This window comes from Papio anubis, chromosome 5, assembly GCF_008728515.1.
Source record: "Papio anubis isolate 15944 chromosome 5, Panubis1.0, whole genome shotgun sequence".
NCBI lineage: Eukaryota > Metazoa > Chordata > Mammalia > Primates > Cercopithecidae > Papio > Papio anubis.
Genome location: NC_044980.1, coordinates 153,104,272 through 153,131,717, shown reverse-complemented (window position 1 = coordinate 153,131,717; position 27,446 = coordinate 153,104,272). Strand labels below are relative to the sequence as shown.

The 27,446-nt window shown below is 43.2% G+C and overlaps 1 long non-coding RNA gene across 1 annotated transcript; it reads right to left on the bottom strand.

The window, feature by feature from the left end:
- Nucleotides 1–172: 172 nt before the first annotated feature.
- Nucleotides 173–20,105, bottom strand: LOC101001076. Its single transcript, XR_648679.4, has 3 exons — nucleotides 19,211–20,105; nucleotides 2,918–3,126; nucleotides 173–2,291 (listed from the first exon to the last, which is right to left on the bottom strand). It is a non-coding gene; the product is annotated as an uncharacterized LOC101001076 (long non-coding RNA).
- Between the last annotated feature and the right edge of the window lie 7,341 nt (nucleotides 20,106–27,446).

Below are 27,446 nucleotides of genomic sequence, written 5' to 3'. Positions count from 1 at the left end.
CTCCTCTTGCAAAAAAAAAAAAAAGAATCACACTACATATTATCCTGTGCCTCTCTTCTTCGTGGGACAACAAATCAGGGCTCTCTCTCCACTCCTCCATGACCCACCTGTACAACATACTGTCTAAGAAATGCACAGCATGAGTACTGTCTGGACTCATCACAATTGGGTGTTATATTGTCTTCAATAACTTTATTATTGTAACTAAACATGTTCTAAGTCAAACAACAGAGAAAAATACAAAAAAAAAGAAAAACACATCTCAAATCCCACCATCTCAGAGATAATCATTGTCAACAAATCAATGTACATCGTTCAACACAAGTATTCCTACATGCACTTATTATTTTACATAAACTGAATCATAGACACCAAGTTATTTTGCAACATGCTTTTTCCACTTACATAAACCAAGTTTTGATAAAGCAAATACAACCTCAAAAATCTTTGAGAAATGTACTATCTAATGGAATCTTAACACAAACTCTTTATAAAATGAAGCATTCTTTTATACAGTGAATTTCTGCCTACTCTTCACAGATACACCAGGTTAATTTTTTAATGTGTGTGTGTATCTGCGAATTCCATATTTCATTTATTAGGTTTGCTTCAGGAATAGTGCCCCTGAAATTAAAATGAGCCTTTTGTACTAAATCGGAGTTCTGTCTACAGCACAGACGAGGTGAAACCCAGAGCACTTGGAACTTCTAGTATACATTCTGGATTTTCTCCATCAGTCTAGGACTGAAGACACCGATCTCTGGTCTCAGTTGAGATTTCACCAAGGTTCTGGTTCTAGAATGAGTCACTGGCTAAGGGTCTGATAAGCAAAGGGCGGAAGTGGGCAGAATGTGAGAAGGGTGGGGGAGGTCCTTGATCTGATCAGTACGACCCAGAGAACACACCCATGTCCCACACGCTTGCCGGGGGGCCTTCATAATAACCAAGCACCCCTTTGCATCTGTAGAACGTGGTTACGTGTTTTTTAATTTGCCATCCTGTTGTTAGTTTGTCCCCATTTTCCAGATGAGGCTTGGTGAGATTCACTGAGATCATGCATACAAAGCCCTGAGCACAGTGCTCAGCACATAGTGGGTACTCAGTAAACCTCGGTGGCATTGAGAAGACAGACTGAGAATGAGCATGCTGTGGAGTCTTTCACTCGCCTCTCCTCTGGCACAGGTTACTCTTTCGTTCAGTAGACTGTAATAACATGGAAATTCCAGGACACCAAGAGACAATGATGAATCAAAAATCAGTTCCCAAAAGACAAGTCACATTCCTTATTCCCCATCAAATCTAAAGCCTGATAAAGTCTATATAGCACTCGTGAGACCTCTAACTTTCTGCCTAAAAGTGGTCATCATCACAGCAAACCTGAGCCTCAGAATGGACCTAGCTTACTTGGTGACAGAGGAGGACAACAGAAGGACTTGGCCCACGGCACCCAGCTGACCATGTCAGCAAATAGAGAGGCCTTCAAAACCTTTGCATTCCTGTTCCGTGGAGAAACTGAGGATTGCAGTAAAGTCTAATTACAACCTCTTTTTGCCTTGTTTGAAATACAAGGGGACAATGTAGCCCTAATATATTTATAGAAGGAAGTAAAGATTCAAATAAAGGAAGAGGGGGACAAAAAGAAGGGCATACCCATGTTTCTCATCTTCTTTCACCACAGATCTTAAAAAGGAACCAGAAGCCTCAGCAGTCCATGCTAAAGAATTATTGTCACATTCTGTTATTCCCTCTGATTCCGTGAAGAGCGGGAAGAAAATCATTGCATGGCAATGCCATGTGTCCCAAGCTTCATTAAAGAGATTTCTCCCAAGAGTCTCCTATAACAGCATGTAAAGCACTTACGACAGTACCTGAATCATCGTTAAGTAATCGATAAATGTAAACGAGTAGCAGCAGCAGCAGCAGCAGCAAGAAAGACTTGCTGAGATCATTCATTTAGCTACTTGGAACCCTGCTTAGCATAGAACTCAAGTCTTTTCACAATCAAATGAGTGTTTCTCACAGGAACCCACACTCCTTATTCCTTCAGAGCCTGAGACTCTGCCTTCTGTCTCCAGTCTTCCAAGCTCCTCAGCAGACTGAAGTTCTCCATGATCTACTCTCTCCAGTGTCCTCAAGCCCACGACGACAGAGATATCCCAGCTGAAGAACTGAATTTCACAGGTCTGACACTGACACAACCCATGGAATTCAGTTCTCAAAGCTGAGGATACACATAGGCTTTTCAGAGATGGTGCAAAGACCCCTCCTTGCAGTCCAGGCCTGTCCCAGCCCTGTAAAATACAAGAGTGAAAAGCCTGGTAAATCCAATGCAGCTGCTTCCCAGTACCAGGCCTAGTCCTGGTACTCATAAGTTATAAACATCAGAGGGGGCCAGGTCAGCAGTCTGGAATGCTGACGTGGGTGAATCTCTTGAGCCCAGGAGTTCAAGACTAGCCTGGGCAACACGGAGAGACTTTGTCTCTACTAGAAACAAAAAATTAGCCATGCATTGTGGCATGTGGTGGGAGGATCACTTGAGCCTGGGAATTGGAAGATGCAGTGAGCTATGATTGCACCACTGCACTCCAGCCTGGGCCACAGAGACTCTGTTAAAACAAACAAAAAAAAAATCTGGAGGGGATGTGCACAGTAGACACGCACATCATTAAGCATCATTAAATGTGGTAGCTGGCCTTTCCTGCCTCATGGCCCTTCCATATGCCATCCCCCTGGCCTGGAAAACTCGTTTGTCTCTTTAACATCAACTTATCCCGAGGTTCTTGCTTTCAATGTCACTTCCTCAGAGAGGCCATCTATGGCAGAGATTGCTAATTGTTTGCCCAATATATATTCTCTTCTCCTAATAGAACCCTTAAGTGGTATCTCAACAGATGAACATCTGACTTTGTTTCCTCACCTGGTGTGACAAAGTGCTGAATATGAGCAGGAGTGCCGAGTTTTGTACTGTTTCCCTCCCTCTTCTCAGGCTTGGACTGTAGGCATGGTGGAGAGCCACTGTGGACCATGCAGATGAGTGCAGCCCCCCAGGGAACAGCAGAGCAGCATGCCAGAAGAGCCCCAAAATGGTGAGGCTTCCATATGCACCCCAGATTGCTTACACCTGCACTGATAGATCAGCAAGAATGGAACATCTACCTTATTTAAGCCAGTGTTACTTGGGGATCTCTGTAAGAGCACTTGAATGTTTACCTACCGCCCCCCCATTAGCCTCCAGCTAGTCTCTTTCATAATATGAGATTCTTTTCCTTCACTATAATTTGTAATTGTTAGATAATTTTGTATAATTATTTGATTAAAATTATCTCTCCAACAAGACTGTTTTCCACAAGCACAGAGACAATGCTAGTGTTTTTTAAATATGTACATAGGCCAGGTGTGGTGGCTCACACCTGTAATCTCAGAACTTTGGGAGGCTGAGGCAGGCGGATCACCTGAGGTCAGGAGTTCAAGTTTCACCTAACATGGTGAAACCCCGTCTCTAATAAAAATACAAAAATTAGCCAGGCATGGTGGCACACACCAGTAGTCCCAGCTACTTGGGAGGCTGAGGCAGAAGAATCACTTGAACCTGGGAGGCAGAGGTTGCAGTAAGCTAAGATTGCACAATGGCACTCCAGCCTGGGTGACAAAGCGAGACTCCATCTCCAAAAAATAATAATAAAATAAAATAAGTACATGATAGCCTTATTGAGTTATAGCTCACATACCAGACAATTCACCTACTTAAAGTGAAAAACGCATTGGTTTTTTAGTATATTTGCAGAGTTGTACAACCATCATAATCAATTCCAGAACATTTTCATCATCCCAAAAATAGATCTCATAACCATTAGCAGTCAATCTCCATTCCCCTCCCTCACCCCTGGGGAATCACTGATCTACTTTCTGTCTATATATGTGCTGGACATCTTATATAAATGAAATCATATAATCAGTGGCCTTTTGTGACTGACTTATTTCAGTTAGGATAATGCTTTCAAGATATAGCCATGTTTTAATGAGTATCAGTACATCTTTCCTATGGATGAATAATATTCCATCGTAAGGATCTACCACATTTTATGTATCCATTCATCAGCTGATGGGCATTTGGGTTGTTGCTACCTTTTGCCTATTTGATAATGCTTCTATGAATGAATACTCAGGTACAAGTTTTGTGTGGACATATGTTTGCATTTCTCATGGATGTGTGAACCCAAAAGTATCTGAGACAGATCTCAATCCATTTAGGAAGTTTATTTTGCCAAGGTTAAGTACATGCCTGTCACACAGCCTCAGAAGGTCCTGACAACATGTGCCCAAGGTGTTCGGGGCACAGCTTGGTTTTATACATTATAGGGAAATATGAGACATCAATCAATATATGTAAGATGTACACTGGTTCAGTCTGGAGAGGTGGGACAACTAGAAGTGAGGTTGGGGGCTTCTAGATTACAGGTAGATGTGAGACAAACTGTTGCATGTTTTGGTCTCTGGTTAGCCTTTTACTGAATACACAATTTACATGTGAGAGGAGGGTAGAGGAATAGTCACTTATGCCTTAGTCTGGCTTAGTGAAATAATAGGGTGGAGGAAGCAATCAGGCATGCATTGGTCTCACATGAGCAAGGAATGACTGAATTCTCTCTGTCTTTTGTCCACAAGGAATTTCCTTGTGGGCAAATTGTGAGGGAGGTATGTAGCTTTTTTATCTTTGTAGCTAGATTGCGTAGGAATAAAATGGGAGGCAGGTTTGCCTAACACAGTTTCAGTTTGACTTCCCTTTGGCTTAGTGATTTTGGGAGTCCTGAGATCTATTTTCCTTTCACGGACGTATACCTAAGTGTGGAATTTCTGTGTCATAGGTTAACTCTATGGCTATCATTTGATGAATGGCCAGACTGTTTTCCAAAGCGGCCACACTATTTTACAATTCCACCAGCAGTGTATGAGGGTTCCAGTTTCTCCACCTCTTGCCAGTACTTGTTAATGTCTATCTTTTGAGTATAGTTATCCTAGTAGGTGTGAAGTGGTATCTCACTATGGTTTTGATTTGCATTTCTCTGATGGCTAACGATGTTGAGTATCTCTTCATGTGCTTACTGGCCATTTGTATAGCTTCTCTGGAGAAATGTCTATTCAGATTTTTTTGTCAATTTTGTAATTGAGTTGTTTGTATTTTTATTATTGAGTTGTAAGGGTTCTCTATATATCCTAGATACAAGTCCCACATGTATAATTTGCAAATATTTTCTCCCATTCTTTGGGTGGCTTTTTAACTTTCTTAATGGGGTCTGTGCATGTGTTTTGTGTAACATTATTTCCAGCTTCTAGCATAATGTCTTGATCATAGTAGGAACTCCAGTGAAGGATGGATGGAAGGACAGAAGGAAGGAACAAAGGGAGGGAGGTGGAGAGGGGAGGAGAAAGGAGGGGAGGAAGGGAGGGAGGCTAGGTCTCAATACCGAAGGCTTCCATCACAACTGTCCCAGCACTGACTGACTAACTAGGGTAGACATTAAAAGCTGATTGAGCCAGTGCCCTTATACAAAGGCTGGAATGCAACAAAAGCCCACCAAAAGTTTTGCCTGGACACTAAAGCATGACAAAATAACAAAGGAATTCTTAACAGGACCCATTTAGGATTAAACAAGTTTTAATGGGGGTCTGAAGAAACTCCCCAGGCCTCCACAAACAAGTTTATTGGGGGTCTAAAGGAACTCCCTGAACCTCCCTGATTTAGCAGGAGACAAGATAAGTAACCACCCCAGCCCCTGGACCCATTTAGATTAAGTAAATTTACTGAGGCTCTAAAGGAAGGTCTTCAGGACTCAGACCTTAGTTACAGATTAAAAGAAATTAATCACTAATGTCTTTAGATGAACGCACACTTACATGTAGACATATAGTTTAGAAAACTTTGTAATTTTGAGTTGGTCTAGTGATAATTTCCTGGCCTTCTCCCTGTAACCAGTTACAGAAATAAAAATTATCTTCCTCCCCAGTTCATCTGCATCTCGTTACTGGGCCCCGAGAAACAGCAGCCTGACCCTCAGTTTGGTCCAGGAACAGGAGGGAGCGAGAAAACGAAGGGAGGGAAGGGAGGGAAGGAGAGAGGGAGAGAGGGAAGGAGAGAGGCAGGGAGGGAAGGAGAGAGGGAGAGAAGGGAGGGGAAGGAGGGAGAGAGGAGAGGGAGGGAACTTACTTTCACAAACCCCACAGTTTAATTTCCTTATTTTAAAGATGGGGAAACTGAAAAGTTAAAAACATTAAGATGACAGCATGATGAGATAATAAAAACAAGGTGATAGGCTGGGCACGGTGGCTCATGCCTGTAATCCCAGCACTTAGGGAGGCCAAGGTGAGGGGATCACAAGGTCAGGAGTTTGAGACCAGCCTGGCCAACATGGTGAAACCCCATGTCTACTAAAAATGCAAATAATTAGCTGAGCATGATGGCACACACTTGTAGTCCCAGCTACTCAACAGGCTGAGGCAGGAGGATTGCTTGAACCTGGGAGGTGGAGGTTGCAGTGAGCTGAGATCATGCCACTGCACTCCAGCCTGGGTGACAGAGACTGTCTCCAAAAAAAAAATGGTGACAGAAGTTAGAACTGGGTTTTAGCCCTAGCTTTTCTCCTACCAGCTGTGAGAACTAGACAGGTCATATAACCTCTCTACACATCAGAGACCTCCTTAGAAATGGTCCTCTCTCACCCATCAGGTATTGGAAGGAGCAAAGTAAACTAATGTATGAGAAACCATTGCTTGAACATGAGTTATAATTGAGGCCCAAGGTCAAATAGCTAAATCAGCTTGGTCAGAAAATGATGGCAGGCGGCCCAATTTCCAGTCCAAGGTGAAGTGTAGGGAGCCATATTTTATTTTTCAGATTGTTGCTGATTTTCTTCACCAATTAGAAGATTTCCTGGTTCAGTACAGAAAAGGGCACCATTAAATTTGTGGCAAATCACACAAACCCTGGGTCCTCCCACCACTGATAGTCCTAAACAAGAAGTGTTGCTTCCACTAAATGTAGCCCCAAGCCGAGATTGTTTTATTCACGTTTTATTCACGATTGTTTTATCCCTGGCACCTAACCGTGCCTGGCATAAGGCAGATGCACAAAAGTAGTGTTTAAATTGTGGACAAATGAATGAGTGGGTGAACAAATGAACAGCAACTGTAAAATAAACCTGAACCCCACTATCTTAATGAAGCCAGGGGGAATTAATCTACTGGTAGAAGGATTCTGGGGTAACATTTGGGTATATCTGGAGAAAGCAAAGTGTAACACTTAGACAACAGGCTCTGGGAGTTCTGCTGCCAGAGTTCTAATTCCAGCTCTGAGCCTGCCGTGAGTGCAGAGGGAAACAGCGGCAGCCACGCATTTTCATCTCTGCTTAAACTTGCATCTATTTATGTCTATCGCTGTGCTACATCCATGCCTTTCATTCCTTCTGTTCCATGCCAGGCTTCATGCTCCCGTTCAGTCATGGCCCTAAGCCAAAGCTCAGGCATTTTTTTTATTCTGGTTGGATCCACACAATTTGGTGATTACTACATAAACGTTTTGTATTGCTCATGCTGCAGCACCAAATCCGTTTACTCATAATGATTCACTAGAGACACTCACTTCCCTCAAGAGACATGTAATGGCTTCTCCATCACCCTCGACGTGACCTTTTACACTTAGAATACAATGTAAATTATTTGAGAGTTTCCACTTTTTTAAGTAAGCGTCGCCTTCTCTTTCACATGAAGGAAAACCAAGACATGGAAGGGGAAAAGTGCTCCAACTTAGATGGTTTTGCCATGTAGCCCAGGCTGGTCTCAAATTCCTGGGCTCAAGCAATCCACCCACCTCGGCCTCCCAAAGTGCTGGTATTATAGGCGTGAGACATCACAATCAGCCAACAAGGCACTTTCACGCAAATCTCACTTCACTCTCAAAAGCCATAAAAAAAAAAAACCATTGCCGTCCTCACTTGATTAAAAAAGAGGAGGAGGAGAAGGAAAAAGAAGAGAAGGAGGAGGAGGAGCAGCGGCTAAGCAGTTAAAACATTAACCTAACACAGACAACTAACACTTTTAACCATTCGGCCCCACTGTCTGGCTCCTGGAGACATAAACAAAAATGGTTTCTTCCCGAAAGGAATTCAAAGACTAGACAAGGTGGCAAGATATACAGATGAAAAATAAGTAACTGCAGAATGCTAGATAACTATGTACTCAGCCTGGCCTTCACAAGAGAGGCCAGCAGCTGGTAGAAAGGAGACGCTTTTTTCAATCCCTCTGCGGGTTCGGCAAGCTCTGCCTTCACAGCACACCTAGAATCTAACTGTTTACCCTCACCCAAGCCACCATCAGCTCCCACCTCGGAGACCTGCAACAGTGAGGTCTCCTGATTCCACTCCTGCCTCTGCAGTCCACCCTCCAAATAGCAGTCAGAGAGATCTTATTAAAAGATAACTCATAAGTAGGAGCTGAATAATGAGAACACATTGGACACAGGGAGGGGAACATCACATACCAGGGCCTGTCGGAGGGTGGGTGGCAAGGGGAGGGAGAGCATCGGAGAAATACCTAATGCATGTGGGGCTTAAAACCTAGATGACAGGTTGATGGGTGCAGCAAATCACCATGGCACATGTATACCTAGGTAACAAACCTGCGCCTTCTGTACATGTATCCCAGAACTTAAAGTACACACACAAAAAGAAAAAAAAAAGAGGCCAGGCACGGTGGCTCACGCTTGTAATCCCAGCACTTTGGGAAAGCGAGGCGGGCAGATTACCTGAGGTCAGGAGTTCAAGACCAGCCTGGCCAACATGGTGAAACCCCGTCTCTACAAAAATACAAAAATTAGCTGGGCATGATGGCGAGTGCCTGTAATCCCAGCTACTCGGGAGGCTGAAGCAAGAAGAATTGCTTGATCCTGGGAGGTGGAGGTTGCAGTGAGCCGAGATCATGCCTTTGCACTCCAGCCTGGGAGATAGAGCAGGACTCCGTCTCAAAAAATAAAAAAGGAGAGATAAATCAAATCATGTCACTGCCCTGCATAAAGCTCTCCAGCAGCTTTCCATCACACAGAGAACAAAACCCAAACCCCTCAGTATGGCCTACAAGGCCCATGTCATCCGGCCCCTGCCTCTACCTCCAATCTCCTTTTCTACCATCCTTCCCTCATCCATCCACTCCTGCCCACCTGGCCTCCTTGCTGTTCTTAATTGCACCAAGCTATTACCTCTTCCTGGAAGGGCCTTTCCCAAAATATTTCCACTGTCCACCTCTTACTTCTTCCAGACTCTTCTCAAACGTCACCTCATCAGAGTCCATCCCTCACCTACCCTACCTAAAGGAACCACAGACATGCCCCACCCATTCCTCAAATGTTCCAGCCTCTTGCCTGCTTTTCTACCTCACAGAATTTATCATTAGTTCACGGTTATAGTTACTTATTTGTTTACTGCCTTTCTGCCTCGTAAGAGCGAAAGTTTCATGGGAGTAGGCACTTTAACCAGAAGAATGCCTGGCACAGAGTAGGTCCGTTTCTCAATCTTTTTTTCATTATCATCCTTCTAAGGAAACTTTTCAGACATTTTTTTTCCTAATCCCCCTACTATGAAGTGTTAACACTACAGATACATGTCTACATATACTATGTGTATATTTGTGCTTTACACATAAAGAGAGTAAGTTTTTTTTCACCCCTTAAGGGCCAATTTTCATGCTCCTCGAGGGGAGGCATATCTTCCCCATGGAATAGGTGCTTGATAAAAATTTGTTGAATGGATAAAACTCCTGAGGAGAGCCGCAAGCTCTGAGAGACAGACATCATTCAAGGTATAAAGTTCAGCTGGGGAAATTCCAAGCCTCCCCCCACTCAACCCTCCCATCTTTGTTGCATGAGTACATCCTGTCATGCTGTGTCTGGTGACTATCCGGTATTTTTCTAATGCAGATTTTCAACTTTAAAACAAAACAAAACCCTACTCTTGTTTTGCATCCCAGCTCCCACTGCTATTTTGGATCCTTGAATTCACTTTTTCTCCACCCTCCTCCCCAGGCAAGCTTTAAAATCCAGTTAAGGCCCGCTCCATTCGTTTATTCTTTCCTTCATCCTACAACCTGCACTGAGTTCCTATGTGAACCAGGTGCTAGAGATGAAAAGATGATGATGATTCAATCCCTGCCCTCTGGAAGCTTATGAGTGTGTGAGGGTAGACAAACAGGATGCTAAGTTCAACATACCAAGAGATCCAGGACGAGCAACAAAGCGCTTTGAAAGGACAACTGTACTGACCCAGTGGAACCTCGCCTTGCTCATCCATTCACCCATCACGGACTTAGAGAGCACCTGCTGTGTGTGTCAGGCCTGTGCCAGATCCTGGGGTTGCAGCACAGACAAGACCAGCATGGCCCATGGAGATCACCAAACAGGAGAGACTGAAATCTCACTGATAATCACACAAACAAGTGAGTCCGAATGTGATAAATGCGACCGGTGGAAAAGCTAAAGATTCTGGGAAGCACTTGGTAGTTGGAAAGAAATGACATTTAAGGAGAAACCCTGAAGAATAAGTAGAGAGTGGTCTGGTGAAGACCAGGTAAAGGGGAGTCCCAGGCACAGGGAACGGAATGTCTAAACAGTCACAAATGGGATGTGACCAGGCACTCTTGTGAGGACGGAGAGAGATCCCTCTACTGAGGTCAATAACGAGACCAGGGATGGCATGAGGAGAGGGAGGCCCAGGCAGGCAAGAGCTGATTCATGTTGGCCTTGCTGAGAAATATGGAGTTGACCTTAACTAAAGACAGAGGAAACAGGGAAGGAATGTCATCCAGGTTGTATTTTTTAAATATTCTGGTTGGGTGTGGAAAACAGCTGGGAGGAGGGTAAAAAATCATCCCACACATCTGTCATCCGATCACGCAATTTAACACGCTATCCTGTGGGGTCTTGCACCCACTGGTGCAAGTCCTGTGAGACTGTGAAATTCTCAAAGGCAGATATCACATTTTCCACCTCTTTTAACCCTTTCCCACAACAGCAGTGCATCGTACCTGGTAGACAATTAGAAAACACTTCTTGAGTAATTATTTTATAATAACAAGTTCTATGCTTTTATTATGATTAACCACTCCTTCTCTCTGCCCTCTGAAAGTTCCCCTCCCGTCCTCAGTCATCTTCCCATCCTCTGCCTGACTGACATATTCTGTTTTGGAAGACCACAGTATCTTTCAGATGACCTCCCACAAGCTCCCAGTCACTGCATTGCACGGAAAGCTGGATATCAGGGTGGTGACGATCTGAATGGTAAGCCATTGACCCCCTTACTGCCCCCAACCCCCACCTGTCTCTGGTCACCCAGACCCTCGAACCTCCAGTTCCTCAGAATCTATATCTCCAATAAGGCACTAGTTTGTTCCTGTGCTACTGAAGCAGCCAGGCCAAAATAAACTTAAACTGCACAGTCGGAGCCATTCCTCAGCCAGAATGGGGAACAGGACAGAGCAACACAGCAAAGTAATTGCCTCCTATTTACCAGGACGTACTTTGTGCTATGAGCCATTTTGTCAACTTCATGAGATTTGCAGTCAGAAAACACGGAAACAAAAGAGCAATATGAAGGTCTTTTAAACATTGACCATTTACATTTGTCAGCATGGCTGCTCCATCCATTATTATCATTTCCCCAGTGCACAGCCCAGGAAAACTGTAGTTGCATTAGATCAATAAAAAACTGAATTCCCTTTTAAGACACAGTCCTACTGTGTAACTCTGTTGGGCAAATGTATAACTTGTCCTATGAAAAGAAATCCCATACCTCATTTGGTCATAGCGCATTGTGACAGAGAAACGATTTGCTTCCATTTTCAAGAATTCACTCCCTTTCCTTTTATGTATTTTTCTCACCATATGAGGGAAAATTATAAAGGAACCCAAAAGTTGTTGTGAGTATGACTTTGCCAGCTCTCACCCCAAAAAATACTACTGTGGCAATTTGCTCTTGCTATACAGAGTTAGAATAAAGGAATGGGTTTTCAATATGCGAGGCTTTTAGGAGAGACTTACCTAGTACAACTTTACAAATTCAATACCCTTTCAAAGCTAAATTAATCCTGGTCTTTCAGTTCATTCTCAAAAGATGTAAAGGAGATACATCCAAATTGCTTTATATGCTGGCTATAAAAAAAAAAGTATGTAGTACCTAACGTAGCACTTTATTTAAAAAATTTTTTTTAAATAGTCTGCATAATTATCTCATTTAGATCTCTGCACCGCCTTAGGAGGAAAGCTGGAGCAAGCATGGAAACATTTTGGGGTCAACAGATTTTTGCCAAGAAGGAGCTGTAAGGTGATCCCCCAGTACTGAACTTCACTAGCCCTTTCTGTAAAACAAATTCCCCTTATAACCATGAGGTGAGTTCCTGCAAGGTGAAAAGAAACATTACTAACCGCAAATAGCCAAACAAATAATTGCAACCCATACACCTTGTGCTGGGCACCTCTAGGCTCTGGGCCCCAGTCAGCTGGGAATCAGACGCCTGGCATAAAACATGCCTAAAGTCACAGAAACTCAGGGCTAGATTCACTAAGCAGAAACAGGCAATACATTTCTCTCTGGTCTTCCAGCCTATACATTTCAAACTTGGTAACTGTTTTCTATTTGGGGTTGGGGAGAATATTCTGTTTCACACGCCTGTTTCCATGGTCTTGACGTTCTGTATCTATGTGAATGGGCTCTGCCCATACAAAGGGAATGACTGGGGTCCATTCCCTTTGTAGTTACTCAGGTACCAGTCTCTGGGGACAAGTCCCTCCATAAAGGTCACCACCTCCCAAAAAGCTTCTCCAATTCCCTCCCCACGTCCACAGCCTTAGATGCTTACCTCTGTGGAAACAATCCTCTCCTTCCAATCTCCAGGGAATAAACTCTTCAGAAACCCAAAATGTCTTATTTGACCTGAATGTGTCCTCTATCCTTACCATGCCTGGCTCATGGAAAGCTCACAAATGAATAATAACAGTTATCATTGTAGTTAAGATGTATTAAATGCTTATTATGTGTGAGGCTAAATTAATTCTTTCACTAAAAATTCCTAATAAAACTGTGAGGTAGGTACTACAATCAACTTCATTTTATAAATGAGAAAAATTGGGCTCAGAAAGGTTTGGCAGCTTTCCCAGGGTCACAGAGCTGGCAAGTTAAGAAACTAGGTTTTCAACTTAATCATGCTGCCTCCAGAACTCAGGCTTCCAACCACTCTGCTGTATTGACTAAGTGAATTAAGTGAGCATCACCAAGGTCATCAAACCAATGAGCCTGACTACAGTCCCCACCGCTCAGTCCAAGGCACTTCCTTCTCTTCGTCAAACCAAGTTCTGGTTTCATTGGAAGAAGGAATTGAGCCTTCAGGACAAAGGCAGAGATAGCCTACACCTGCCATCCTCAACCAGCTCTTATGCACTAGAAATAATCATTCCCGGGAGAAAGGCTCTCAGGCAAGCTTAATAACAAACGTATTGGTTTTACAGTAGCTGCTGCTACAAAAAGCAAAACAAAACAAAACAAAATTTCTGGGTGACTAAGTAACATGAATTGCTAGAAGGCGAGTCTTCATCCATCCCCCTCTGAATTGCAAGATGATGGTATGTTTTAACGGCAAATGAACACGGCGTTCCCAAAGCCATCAAGTTAATGAATCAAGTAAATCCTCAGTCTTCTCCTTATCCAGATTTTTATCTTCCCCACTGTCATGACCATCTTGCTCAGAAAATCATTTCTGGGCCTTTCTCCTGCTCCAAAGAGGTGGATTGTCACTTAAAGGCCTGTTAACTAACTGGAACTGCTGTTCTGCAGCTGCAAATAAAATTCACACACAGCTCAGAAGAGTTTATGATGGGAGTTGATTAATTAGCAGTTACTGAGCCCTGAAAATAGAGTTCCATTTCACTAACACAGACATGTAATGTTTTGGTACATATTGTTGTGATTTAAACATATTTGCTCCACGGTGGAGAAGATATGGAGGTGTAGGAAAAATGGGAAGTCTATGGGATAATCAGGAGTGAGATCAAATGTAAAGGATTTTTTAAAATAATGTAATGGTTAACATTCAGCTCAGGTCTTTCCTACCAGAGTCTGTTCTGAGCATTTTGTGTGATTAATTAGCTCATTTGGCCTTCGTGAACATCCTAGGAAATAGGCACTATTATTGTTAGCATTTTACACAGGAGGAAATTGTAAACCAAAAACAAAATTTGAAGCCCCCCCCCGCCCCACCACCCAACCCCAACCATCTGAATGGACTTCCTCCTCAGCCAAGGCTCTTTTAAAATGTAACCTGAGAGACTGTTTTGGGCCATGATGGGAAGTGGGGTTCGAACATGCCTCATTATACCTCTCCGGCATTAACATCAACACAGGCTGTAAGTCTGATAAGAAATATCTTATGGGCCGGGCACCATGGCTCTTGCCTGTAATCCTAGCACTTTTGGAGGCTGAGGTGGGCAGATCATCTAAGGTCAGGAGTTCGAAAACAGCCTGGTCAACATGGTGAAACCCTGTCTCTGCTAAAAATACAAAAATGAGTCATGTGTGGTGGTGCCCACCTGTAGTCCCAGCTACTCCGGAGGCTGAGGCAGGAGAATCGCTTAAACCTGGGAGGTGGAGGTTGCAGTGAGCCGAGGTCGCACCACTGCACTCCAGCCTGGGCAGCAGAGCAGGACTCTGTCTCTGGAGAGGGAGAGGGGGAGAGGGGGAGAGGGGGAGAGGGGGAGAGGGGGAGAAGGGAAGAGGGGGAGAAGGGGAGACGGGGAGAGAGAGAGAGGGAGAGAGGGAGAGAGGGAGAGAGGGAGAGAAGGAGAGGAGAAATTTTACAACCTATCTTCTGTAAAGCCTAGTACTTAAAGGCTTCCTCTGCAAATAAGAACTTGGGTTCCACAATCCTTCATCTTAATCCAGCCATTACTTTCTGTTGATCCCAGGTATTTAGACAAACTCAACCATTAACCAGAAAATGTTTAAATTTACCTACAGCCTGGAAGCCCCCACTCTGAGTTGTCCCACCTTTCTGGACCAAACCAGTGTATTTTTTAAATGCATTTGATTGATGTCTCATGCCTGCCTAAAATGTATAAAACCAATAGGCACCTGGGCCACCTTGGGCGTATGTTCTCAGGACCTCCTGAGGGCTGTGTCACAGGCCATGGTCACTCAAATTTGGCTCAGAATATATCTCTTCAAATATTTTACAGAATTTGGCTATTTTTCATTGGCAAAATGAAGGCATACAGTTACTAAACAGTAGAGCCAAGGTTAACACTCAGGCTGGCTCCAGAGCAGTGGTTCTCAACTGGAGGGGCAGGGAGAGGGGAGGAGGAGGCTTAACCTTCCTAGGAATATTTGCAGTGTCTGAAAATATTTTTGATTGCCATGAGTTGGCTGTCATTTCAAGGTGTCATGAGTTGGGGGACATCTAGTGGGTTGAGGCCAGAGATGCTGATAAATGTCTTACAATGCACAGGTCAGTACTCCCCAATAGCAAAGAACTTTCAGTCCCAAAACGTTAATAGCGCTAAGGTGAAGAAACTCTACTCCAAAGCCTGGTCCTTGCTATTGTGTCCAAGACTTGTGCCCAGAGAAAAGGGCAGGTGACCAGTGATCACCTCCCTTCCCTGTGTAGCAGCTGTGTTACTTCCTGGCCGGTTACCTCAGCAGCAACAACTACAGGGTTGATATTATTTCACTTGCCTGAAGGCTGAATTTGACCTCTTAAAAGTCCTGTGAGAGCTCAGGTTTCCTAGCAAAAGCTATGAAATCTCTAGAAATAATAATTAAACATGTGACATTGGAGCAGAAATAGCATATCACCAATAGAATAAAAATGAGATTCTAGAAAGATATCTGTGTACATGCTGTAATTTAGGACCAGGTAAAAATATCCTTTCAAAGCAGAAGAAGAAATCAAAAAGCAGGAGAGCGGAGTGTACGAGAACTCTCTGTACTGTCTATGCAATGCTTCTATAAATCTAAAACGATCCTAATTCCAACATTTTATTTTTTTTAAAAAGTAGAGGGAAAAACTAGTACCTAAAGAGGAAAACATTAACATCAGATCTGTCTTATATCATACACAAAAATATACTTCAGATGGATGACGGACCTAAATGCAAATGAACAATGTGATAGCAACAAAAACTATAGATGTTTCAAAAGTAAATATAAAAATAAATATTTACAATCTTCACTTGAGGAAGTCCTATGAGACACAAAAACAACTGCAAAAAAGACTGACAGGTTTGAGACTCTCTGTGTGGCAATACAATTGCACACTGGAGCAGCAAAGAGGATCAGTTTAGTAAAGAAGTAACCCGAGTTGTTTTTGCAGCTTTCTTCTGGGAGATAATCCAGAGCCAAAACTGAATCTCGGGTTACAGAAGTCAAAGGGAAAGGCCCTTGTGGGGAACACCCATTTGGCATCCCTCTCTAATTAGCTTCAGATTTAACAGGGAATTTTTTCTTCTTTCTCTCTGTTCCTGGTGTCCCCGGTTAAAGGAAGTCTCTGGCAAGCTGATGGATGTTATTGGTACATGGGTGTGACCTTAAGCCTAATTCTTGGTTTGGTTAGAACAACTGGCTCTTTTCTTATTATTTTAATGTCTGAACTGATATGGGTGACATTTCCTCCAGCAGTGGGGGCAGCTGATAATGACGATTGTAGGCCAGATGACTACTGAATGCTACACACCAAGATTACCCCAAAATGGCGGCACCGCATGACTCCCTCCAGTACCCCAAGAGACAAACCTAGAGAAAATATTCAGCTCCACATCCAAAACTCTGAAATTAACTTCCCCTGAGATGTGCAGAGTTTTATGCTCAAACTTCCAAAAAATATTAAAAATTCAAGATAGTCATTTTTTTCAGCATGAACTTGCACACTCTTTTTTTTGTATATATACACCATGATTCAGCAATGAACTTGTGCTCTTATCTCCAACAAGGAATGTATCTAAATAGTCATATCCTTAAGGATATAAGTTTTTAGCAGAGTCAGGAACCTAGGAAAGAACTATACAAAGAGGTAGACAGCCCTCAGCCACCCCTTTGATGGTGTATCCACGCATTTGCATTGTCCTATTATCTTTTCTTAGAGAATCAAAGGATCTTTCCAAGATCTTGGAGAAAGAGTAACAAATAGTATGTAAGATATTATATCAGAGTCAGTCTGGAATGGGAAAAATCAGATGCGAGTCCCTATTGGAAAGTGGAGCCTTAAATAGATCACTTGATCTCTTTGAGTTTCAATTTTCTCAGCAGTAAAATGGATTTAATTCATTCATTTAACAAATATTTAATAAGTTCCCATTATGTGCTAATTATACTGTTTCTACCAACCTTACAAATTTTATGAAAGAATTACATGAAATGACAAAAATGCTTTACAAAGTGTAAGTCATAAAAATAATTTGTAAGTTATTGTTGAAAATAGAAGATTTTCTCTTGTTACTAAATAAGACTGAAGCCCAAAACAAAATAAGAAACGTTTGCCAGATTGTAGAACAATCAGAAGGAGGAATCCCCACTGCAATTCAAAAATTGCCCAAAAGCTGGCTTTAAGGGACCACACCCAAGACTAAAGATTGCTGACAGCCAGAGAAAACAAATATTTACTACAGGTTGAGCCTAAAGGCCTCCACTGAGAACCTAAAACTACACCCAACTGAAGCAGTGCATGTGTCTGATTCCCGCAGGGCCTTTGGAGAAAGTGGGACTCTAGGAATTCAGACATGAGAAGAGGGCACAGGAATGCATCACCAGGGGCCATCCAGTCAGCTCCTCATCCCATCCCAGGCCTGGCCTCATGGAATCCTGAAGATGAAACACCACCCACTCCACAAGCTAACAGTCCAACAACCCCAAACAACCTGCATGACCCCCAGAGTCCATCAGAGTCCACTTTCTCTCTCTCAAAGAGCTTCTTGTACTGCTGCTTATCTGTTCCAAGGAGTACCATGCATAAGGACAGCAGTATGATTTTAAAAACAATAACAAAAACAAATAAAGATAAGCCAAAAGTTATGTCCAAAAGCCCATTATTAATAACGGGGATAAAATGTCAGCAGAGCGCTATACTCAGAAGGGTTTGGGGCAAAATCAGAGCAGAACCGGGGCACACAAATGAAATAAAGGACACTGCACTTTGGGAGGCCGAAGCGGGAAGATCACCTGAGGTTGGGAGTTCGAGACCAGCCTGGCCAACATGGCAAGACAGGGTTTACCCTGTCTCTACTAAAAATACAAAAATTAGCCAGCGTCATGGCGCGCTTCTGTAATCCCAGCTACTCTCGAGGCTGAGGAACAAGAATCGCTTGGACCCAGGAGGTGGAGGTTGCAGGGAGCCGAGATCGTACTACTGCACTCCAGCCTGGGTGACAGAGCCAGACTCCATCTCAAAAAAAAAAAAAGAAGAAAGAAAGGACACTGAATATAAAGGTCTCAAATGACAAAAAAATACAGTAATACAATAATTAAGCCCATCGAGGCATCAAGAAAGAAAAGTGACACTGTTTGCCAATTAGTATACAAGTCAGGTTCAGTATGTAACAGATTCTTTAAAAAAGTTAGAAAAATTTTTAAAAATTCTTAATATACAAGACAAAATTGAGATTGAGAATAGGAACACAATAAACAAAAAGTAATGGCCATAATCCTCCAGCCCTGAAACCTCCTAAGAGCACCATATTTACTGTGCAATATTTTCATGCTGTTGTCACTGCAAGAAAGTTTATGACTTCCTAAATAGAGACCACAGTCTACAGCTCCAGGGTTTAAAGCATATTATTTTATCATCCATAGAGATTCTAAACCACTTCCTGACCCCACTCTATCCCACCCCACCCTGAAAATAACAAAAGGTTAAAAATATGTCCCCTTTGGAAATGAAGCCGCATCTTTACTAAAGCACTGGAAATATCTCCAAGTCACTGACATTTTTATATTTCTAGACCATGACAAAAGTCTCTCACCTACTTTAATTCTAATGCCATTTCAATATGCCTTAAACATCTTGATTATATCTTTAATGTGCCATTTACTCTGCAATAATCCACTGTACAAAAGCCTGCTGCCTCTCAAACAGAAGGTAAGTACATAATAAATCAGCTTGCAATGATTATTTTTTCCCAGCTCATACTCACAGCGAGCTCCTAAAATTTCATTTTATTTTATCATTTCCAATTCAGCCTCCGTTCTCCCCCTCCTCGTTGTGCTACTGTCTCCTGTCCATCCTGCCCACCCCTTTGGCATGGCTTCCGGCCCAGGGTTTACCACTCCAATCGGCCCTGCTGCTGCCATCCAGGGAAGGAAGAGCGGTCAAGCGTCTTGGAGAAAGACTCTTATTTGCTGGGGTAGAGGAAGGCAGCTAAGACCTATTTGCATATGCTTTTATTCCATTTCCACACCCTGCACGCTAACCCTCTCTGGAAAGTCCCTTCTAGATCCCTCCTCGGCACAGCGAGGGAGGAAGAGGCTGGGCCGGAATGGAAGGTTCCAGCCTGGCAGGGTCAGCTTCTCTCCGGGGGGCTGAGGGGAAAGCCTCCACCTCCCTCCTCATGCGTGCAGGGTACAGACCCCCAGGTCGGGACCCTCTTGCAGCACGTGTCGGGAGCAGGCTGCTGCTTTGGCCTGCGGCGCTCTAGAGCGTTCTGTGCAGGATGCGCCTGCTCCCCTGCAGCCTCCCCCGAGGAAGTTCTGGTCAGGCGCTGGGTCCCCAGGCTTCCTGTCTGTACTCTCCGCAGCCCCGCGGGGAAATCCCGAGAGCTTTGTCGGCTGCCCAATGAGCCTGTTGGCTTTTCAAGTGCGCGCGGGCTGAGTTTCAGCCAAAACCTCAATTTAAACGTTAACCAAAAATAAATAAATAACATGTGTGCAGGCATTTAAAAAGAGAGACTCTGCCTTTGGGGTGAAGATCAGGGAGAAAACTCCCTTGTTTCATTGCTGCAGATACACGAGACCTGGATTTGCTCACCCTTTGAACAAAGGGATTCTTTGAACTGTAAACTGACAGTTTACAGTGAGCACCGACCTGGCAGGCGGAACACTGAGAAATCTTCCCGAGCACCTGTCTCTGGAAATGTGAACATTCAAGGCAGTCCTGTGTGTCAGCTAAAGGGAACAGTCATAGCTAAATTTTAATGGGCACCTACTAGGCACCAGGCACTCTGCTAAAAGTATCACGTGCATCATTCCCCTAATCCCACAGCAATCATAGCAGGTAGCCCGAATTATTATCTCCATTTTATGATTCCCATTTTACTGATGGGGGAATTTTATCTTTGGTGAGGTTAGGGGGACTTGCCTAAGGTCATACAATTAGTAAGTGTTTCCATGGGTGCCCTTAGCTGTTCCTTTTCCCAAACTGGAAAGAACTCACAAGGCCTTTGGAATGTGCAACTGCAAATTCAAATTCGCAGTCAAGAAAAATATAGCTTCCTTTCCTTGGTCATGTGCTCATGGACGGGAAAAGATCAGCTCGAAGGATTTTGAGCTACATCCAGGCAGATGTAGTCACTTTCCTGACCTCCCCTGAGGGTTTTTGTTGCTTATCTTGCTGAGTTCCCAAAGGGTTTGTTTGAACATCTACTATAGATAACGTTTTTAAAAGCAAATATTTATTGAGCACTTATTATACACCAGACACTGTTCATACAAACATGTTCTTATTTAATCCTCCTAAGAACCCTAAAAAGCAGATACTATTATTATTCTTAGATTAGAAATGAGGAAACCGAGGTTCCAAGAGAGTCAAAACTTGCCAGAGTTCACATAGCTAGAAAATGTCAGAGCCAGGATTTGAATTGAGGTTTCCTGTCCCCACATCTCTGAACCTGGTACACTGCATTACTCTGCCTCTCAAGGGGTCCACATCAAAACTCTTTCCTTGTGTGAGATTCCCTCCCATTAGAAGGGAGCTCCCTGGGAGTGTGGGGTGGACCCAGGCATCTGAGTGGGCTCTGAGCATACCTTCAGGCACTCCAGCATCTGCTGAAAAGGGGTGGATGGATTGAAGGGAGGAAGCATAAGGGTGACCAGAAGAGTTAAGGGCACTCTTCACACATCCCATGTTGTATTAAGGAGTAAGCAACCTGTTTGTGAAGTTTTTATAAAAGGTTAAAAGCTGCATAACGTTAGCGACAATTCTGTTTAAAGAAATCCAAAATTATCTGGATCCATTAACTGGGGCTAGACTCGAATGGAATAAACAGAAGGAACTCAGCCCTGGCTGGTTTCTGCTAACAAGTACATTATCCTGTTCCAGTCAATTAACTCGACTTCGGCATTCCTAAGGGCTCCTTTATGACACCTGGGGGTCATTAGTATCATTTTCCAGAAACAGGAAAGCGGATGCTTGGAGCCAGAATTTAAATAGCTATATGCTGCCAGCTGTAAGCACCTCCATCCGCTGCCTTTTGCCTCGGGAGGAATAAACTCTAAAATCTTGAGGCAGGTTTTCTGGGATGATATATGAATTCAGCCTCATCCTTCTATAACCATAATACGTATCATTTTTGTTTCATTTTGGGGGGGGGGGAGATGGAGAAGAGCTTAAGCATCATTTCTAGAACTTATATTACATTATCTCATTTAATGCTTATAAGATGGGTATTCGTCTCCATTTCACAGACAAAAATCCAGCAGACAGACACTCAAAGAAATTAAATAAATTCCTAGAGTTAAAAGTCAGTGAAGAAGGCCTGGCACGGTGGCTCATGCCTGTAATCCCAGCACTTTAGGAGGCCGAGGCGGGCGGATCACCTGAGGTCAGGAGTTCGAGATCAGCCTGGCCAACATGGTGAAATCCCGTCTCTATTAAAAAATAAAAAAATTAGCCGGGTGTGGTGGTGGGTGCCTGCAATCCCAGCTATTCAGGAGGCTGAGGCAGGAGAATCGCTTGAACCCAGGAGGGGGAGGCTGCAGTGAGCCGAGACCGCGTCACTGTACTCCAGCCTGGGTGACCAGAACGAGACTCCATCTCAAAAAAAAAAAGATGCTGGAAAGAGAGGAATGTGTGAATCTTTGTTGACAAGAGCACTGTCTTACCCGGTTTGGAGTCCCAATCCAACTAAATGTTATGCTACCTTTCTTATTTTTTAATAAGAATTTTTAATTAAGAATGCTACTTTCTAAATTTCTCATAAATGCAAAAATTAACTGAATTACTGGGTTGGAGCTGTTGTCTACTCTCAGGAAGCAATCTTCACTGTTGTTATGAAGACTTTTTGAGGCCTGCATTGTTTTTACTTTAATTCCAAGCAGCATCACTCTTCCTTTTGAACGCCTCACTCCCTCCCCGTCTCTACCATTGAATTAGATATTTCAAAATGCACCCATACAGGCTGTCCTCAATTCTGCACAGCCCAGTACTACACCGTTTATATAAGGGACTTGAGCATCCATAAACTTTGGTATCCATGACAGGGTCCTGCAACAATCTCCCTTGGATACCAAAGGATTACTGTACTGGGTTAACTGAAACATGCATATATCAGAACCATGTCCTCAATTTGCATAATTCCGTGGTGATGTTGATATATGAGCTAAAGCTGATAAATCAACTCAATGTTATGATGTTATCTTGAGGAAGCATTAAATTAAACATTTATTCACTTTAATTTTGTGTTTTCCTTTTGAATTTTGGAGCCAATTTTTTTCATGAGCCCTGGAGAAGCACAGACACACAGTGTCTAGAGTCCCTTATGTTTTACCTGGTCGCATGTAGAAGGGATGCTTTTGCTCCGTGGTTTACATTGCACATACAGGGGACTTGAGAATCTTGCTGTTGTTCACCTTAAATGTCACAGTGTGGGCTCAAAAGTACAAAAATATAGACTGGAAAGATGACCCTCAAGTATGCCCTGAGTACTGTGGGGAAGTCTCCACCTGAATTCTTTGGCCCTCAGACTCTTTGATCTGGTAGTAGGAAATTGTGACATATACAACTATAAAAAAAAATACCCCCAAGTGTCACGACAACCTTTGTGTTTCCAGCCCACTTGGTAGCTGAGATGCTTGGGGTTCTTAAACCCAGGAAATTCCCCAAATAGACAGCCGCTGTTGGGTGTAAGGATTAGAGCCGGTACTTGATCAGCTGGCTTGCAGTTCAGCTGGGGTTCAGACTCGGGATGCCGCTCTCCCTTGTCTCTGCAGGTTCAAGTGAACCTGCTGGACTTCCTCTATCCAAAGAAAACTCTCATGTAACGAAACGCCCTTTGGCCCATGAAGGTGCTGCATACCAAGCATAATAATCATTAGACACCCTCCTGGCTGCCACAGCCCACACTTTCTCCCTCCTTTCATCAGAGCACAAGCCTGTCTGGCAGAGATGCCTTACACAGTGTTTTTAAATTTTAATTTGTGCAGAACTTGTCTCTCTGATCAGTTTAAATACCTGTAAAGGCAACAAGAAATCGTCAAAAAGCTGGGCTTTAGACTCTTGCTGAGAAAAACTAACTTAACCTCTCTAAGTCATTCTTCTAATAAAATCAGAAACATATACCTGACAGGTTGCATTAAAGATTACATTTATTTTAAAAGCCAGTAAAGTGCCAAACATAATACATGATCCATAGCAGCCCCAGGAAATGACAGAGCAAAGAGATCACCTACTAAATATCTTTGTTGTATGTCTCATGTGGCCTTTTCCCAAGCTGGACATCCAGAGCGCTGTCTAAAGCATTGCGTGAGGGAAAGGGAACACATTACACTGCCAATATCAATATGCAGAAAAACAATAATGATACCAGCTGTGTTTCTGCATCCTGAGAGTCTGCTCCTGAAACTGAAAATGTGTAAATGGGAAATCTCTGCATAGCTAGAAGTGGAAAAAAATGAACTGGGCCTATAAGAGAAGCACAGCATCCTCTCCTTCAGAAGTCCACAAGGGCTGGAGTACTGATGATGGCACACACGGGCACCATGAGTTGCTGTGCATACACTAACATTGCAGACTGCCATATCTGGAAGGTGAACAGAGGAAAGGCAGGCATGACTTACCAAAGGGAGCACATCCTTACCCAGCAAACTAAGGAAGTCACCGATAATGTGGGCAAGGATTTAGACAAAAAATGTTCATGAGTAAAGCTGTTTTAACATCAAAATATTAGCAACAAATTTAATTGTCCCAAACTGCGAATTGGTTACATTATGGTACATCTACAAAATAAGCACATTTACTCTATTGTAAATGATGATGCTAAAGAATACTTAACTTTTTTAAACCTTCTAGCTGTTTTTTAAAAGGGAAAATAATGCTATAAAATGCTTGTTGTTGTCATCTAGTATCTGTGCAAAAAGCAAAGCAGCACACCAAAACGATAAGAGGAAGATGGGACTATGTGAGATCTTTCTTACCTTTTCTCATCTGTGCTTTCCACATTTAAAAAAAAAAAAAAAAAAATTAAGGCCAGGTGCAGTGGCTCCCACCTGTAATCCCAGCCCTTTGGAAGGCCGAGGCAGGCAGATCACTCAAAGTCAGGAGTTCAAGACCAGCCTGGTCAACATGGCAAAACCACGTCTCTACTAAAAATACAAAAATTAGCTGGGTGTGGTGGCACGCGCCTGTATTCCCAGCTACTCGGGAGGTTGAGGCAGGAGAATCACTTGAACTCAGGAGGCAGAGGTTGTAGTGAGCCAAGATCATGCCACGGCATTCCAGCCTGGGCAACAGAGCAAGACTCCATCTCAAAATAAAAATTAACCATATTAAAATTTTATAAAAAGGGGGAAATTGTTCGTTTTAAAGATAGATAAAGGAAGAAGAGAAGTAGGAGGAAATATAAGGGAAGGAAAGGAGATCAGAAAGCAGGATTTCATAGATATCTTCCCCGCAACCTGCTTCCCCCTCTACAAGCCTTTCTACTCTGCCTCTTCAAAACCTCTGGGTGAGGAAAAACAACACTAGCCATGCTGCTAGTAAAAGATTACAGACAAAAGACTAGAAACATAGATCCAATGCACCAACAGATAGTAAGTATTTATAGAGCAGAGATAAGCGCAATTTAAGGGTAATTTGAGGCAAAAAGAGGTTGTCTTTCTCACGCATTCTAAAAGCATGAAAGTATTAAAAAAAAAAAACTACCCAAAAGCTTTCAACCAAGGACAGTGATCTAGGACAATATGGGAACATCATCTTCTTTCAAACGCATCCCTAATTACAGTAGACAGTATTAGGGAAATGATTATGTAGAGCAGAACTTTTTGTAGTTCCCAGCCTGAGTCTGGTAAAAACCATGGCACAGTGTTGTGACCAGAGGGTTGGAGGATACAGACTGCTTGGCCGCCATCCCTTCACTTCCCCTTACCAAATGAGCCACCTACTTGGTCTCTGTCTGCCTCTGTCGCCTCAGCTTGGGAATAGAAAAAATATTGGAGGCCAGGGACAGTGGCTCATGCCTGTAATCCCAGCACTTTGGGAGGCCGAGGCAGTTGGATCAGTTGAGGTCAGAAGTTCAAGACTAGCCTGACCAACATGGTGAAACTCCATATCTACTAAAAATAGAAAAATTAGCTGGGCATGATGGCAGACGCCTGCAATCCCAGCTACTCGAGAGGCTGAGGCAGGAGAATCGCTTGACCCAAGAGGCAGAGGTTGCAGTGAGCCAAGATCACACCACTGCACTCCAGCCTGGGCAACAGAGTAAGACTCCACCACAAAAAAAAAAAGAAAAAGAAAAAGAAAAAAATATTGGTACCTCACAGGGCTTTTATTAGGATTAAATGAGTGGCTGCATGTAAAATGTTTAGAGCCATTCTGATGTGTAGGAGGTACTCCATAAATAAACAGTTGATTATTCTGGTGGACACTTATTATGTACTGGCTGCCTAGCATCCATTTCCCTTCCTAATACTATTCCAGATTTAACCCCTAGGCCACAGACCAGCACAGATCTATAGCCTGTTAGGAACCAGGTCACACAGCAGGAAGTGAGCAGAGAACAAGTGAGCCAAGCTTCACCTGTATTTACAACTGCTCATCATTGCTCCTATTACTGCCTGAGTGCCACCTCCTGTCAGATCAGCAGCGGCATTAGATTCTCACAGAAGCACGAACCCTATTGTGAACTGCACATGCAGGAGATCTAGGTTGCATGCTCCTTATGAGAATCTAATGCCTGATAATCTGTCACTGTCTTCCATCACCCCCAGATGGGACCGTCTAGTTGCAGGAAAACAAGCTCAGAGTTCCCCCTGATTCTACATTATGGTGAGTTGCATAATTATTTCACTATATATAACAATGTAATAATAATAGAAATAAAGTACACAATAAATGTAATACACTTGAATCACCCAGAAACCATCCCTCTGCCCCAGTCCATGGAAAAATTGTCTTCCACAAAACTAGTCCCTTGTGCCAAAAAAATTAAGGACCACTGGCCAAACCATTCTTCCAAACAATGATGATTGTTTCAGAAAAGGACCTATGACCCAATTCAGGCCAATAAGACGGAAATAATCAGAGGCTTGAGAAGAGTCTCCAGAAGAGATCCTCTCTCCTCCCCTGGATAGTGTTGAATATGAAGATGGGGCCTCACTAGGATTAAGCCTGTAATCTGAGCATCTCAGGGGCTGAGGCAGGAGGGTTGCCTGAGCCCAGGGGTTTGAGTCCTGCCTGGGCAACATAGCAAGACCTTGTCTCTAAATAAGTAATTTTTTTTTTTTTGAGCTGGAGTCTCGCTCTGTCACCCAGGCTGGAGTGCAGTGGTGTGATCTCAGCTCACTGCAAGCTCCCCCCCCAGGTTCATGCCATTCTCCTGCCTCAGCCTCCCCAGCAGCTGGGACTACAGGCACCTGCCACCACACCCAGCTAATTTGTTTTGTTTTGTTTTGTTTTGCATTTTTAGTAGAAACATACTTAGCCAGTAGAAACTTTCACCAATGTAGCCAGGATGGTCTCCATCTCCTGACCGCGTGATCCACCTGCCTCGGCCTCCCAAAGTGCTGGGATTACAGGCATGAGCCACCGTGCCCAGCCAATAAATAATTTTTTTAAAAAAGAAGAATATAGAGCCTGCAGCTACCATAGCCTTTTGGCTACCATAAGGGGGAGTCTGGAGCTACCAGAGATCTCCAGGTAAGAGTTGAAAATAAAGCCAACACTAAAGAAAGCTCTTGTTGATATCACAGAAGTCCCTTGATCTGGCCTCACCTGAGGTCAAATCGCCTGCTAAACATCTCAGCTATATAAAACAATAATCTGCTATTTAAGCCAGTTAAGTTTGGTCTTTTGTAATTTACAAATAAGAATCCCTAATTGATCCACTTGTCTCAGATAAGTAATCCTTTGCATTTCTTTCTCTGGACCCTGACTACATTCCAGGCATCCTCTGCATCAATAGAATTTTATGAAGCCTTAAGTCTCACACTTCCTTTGAT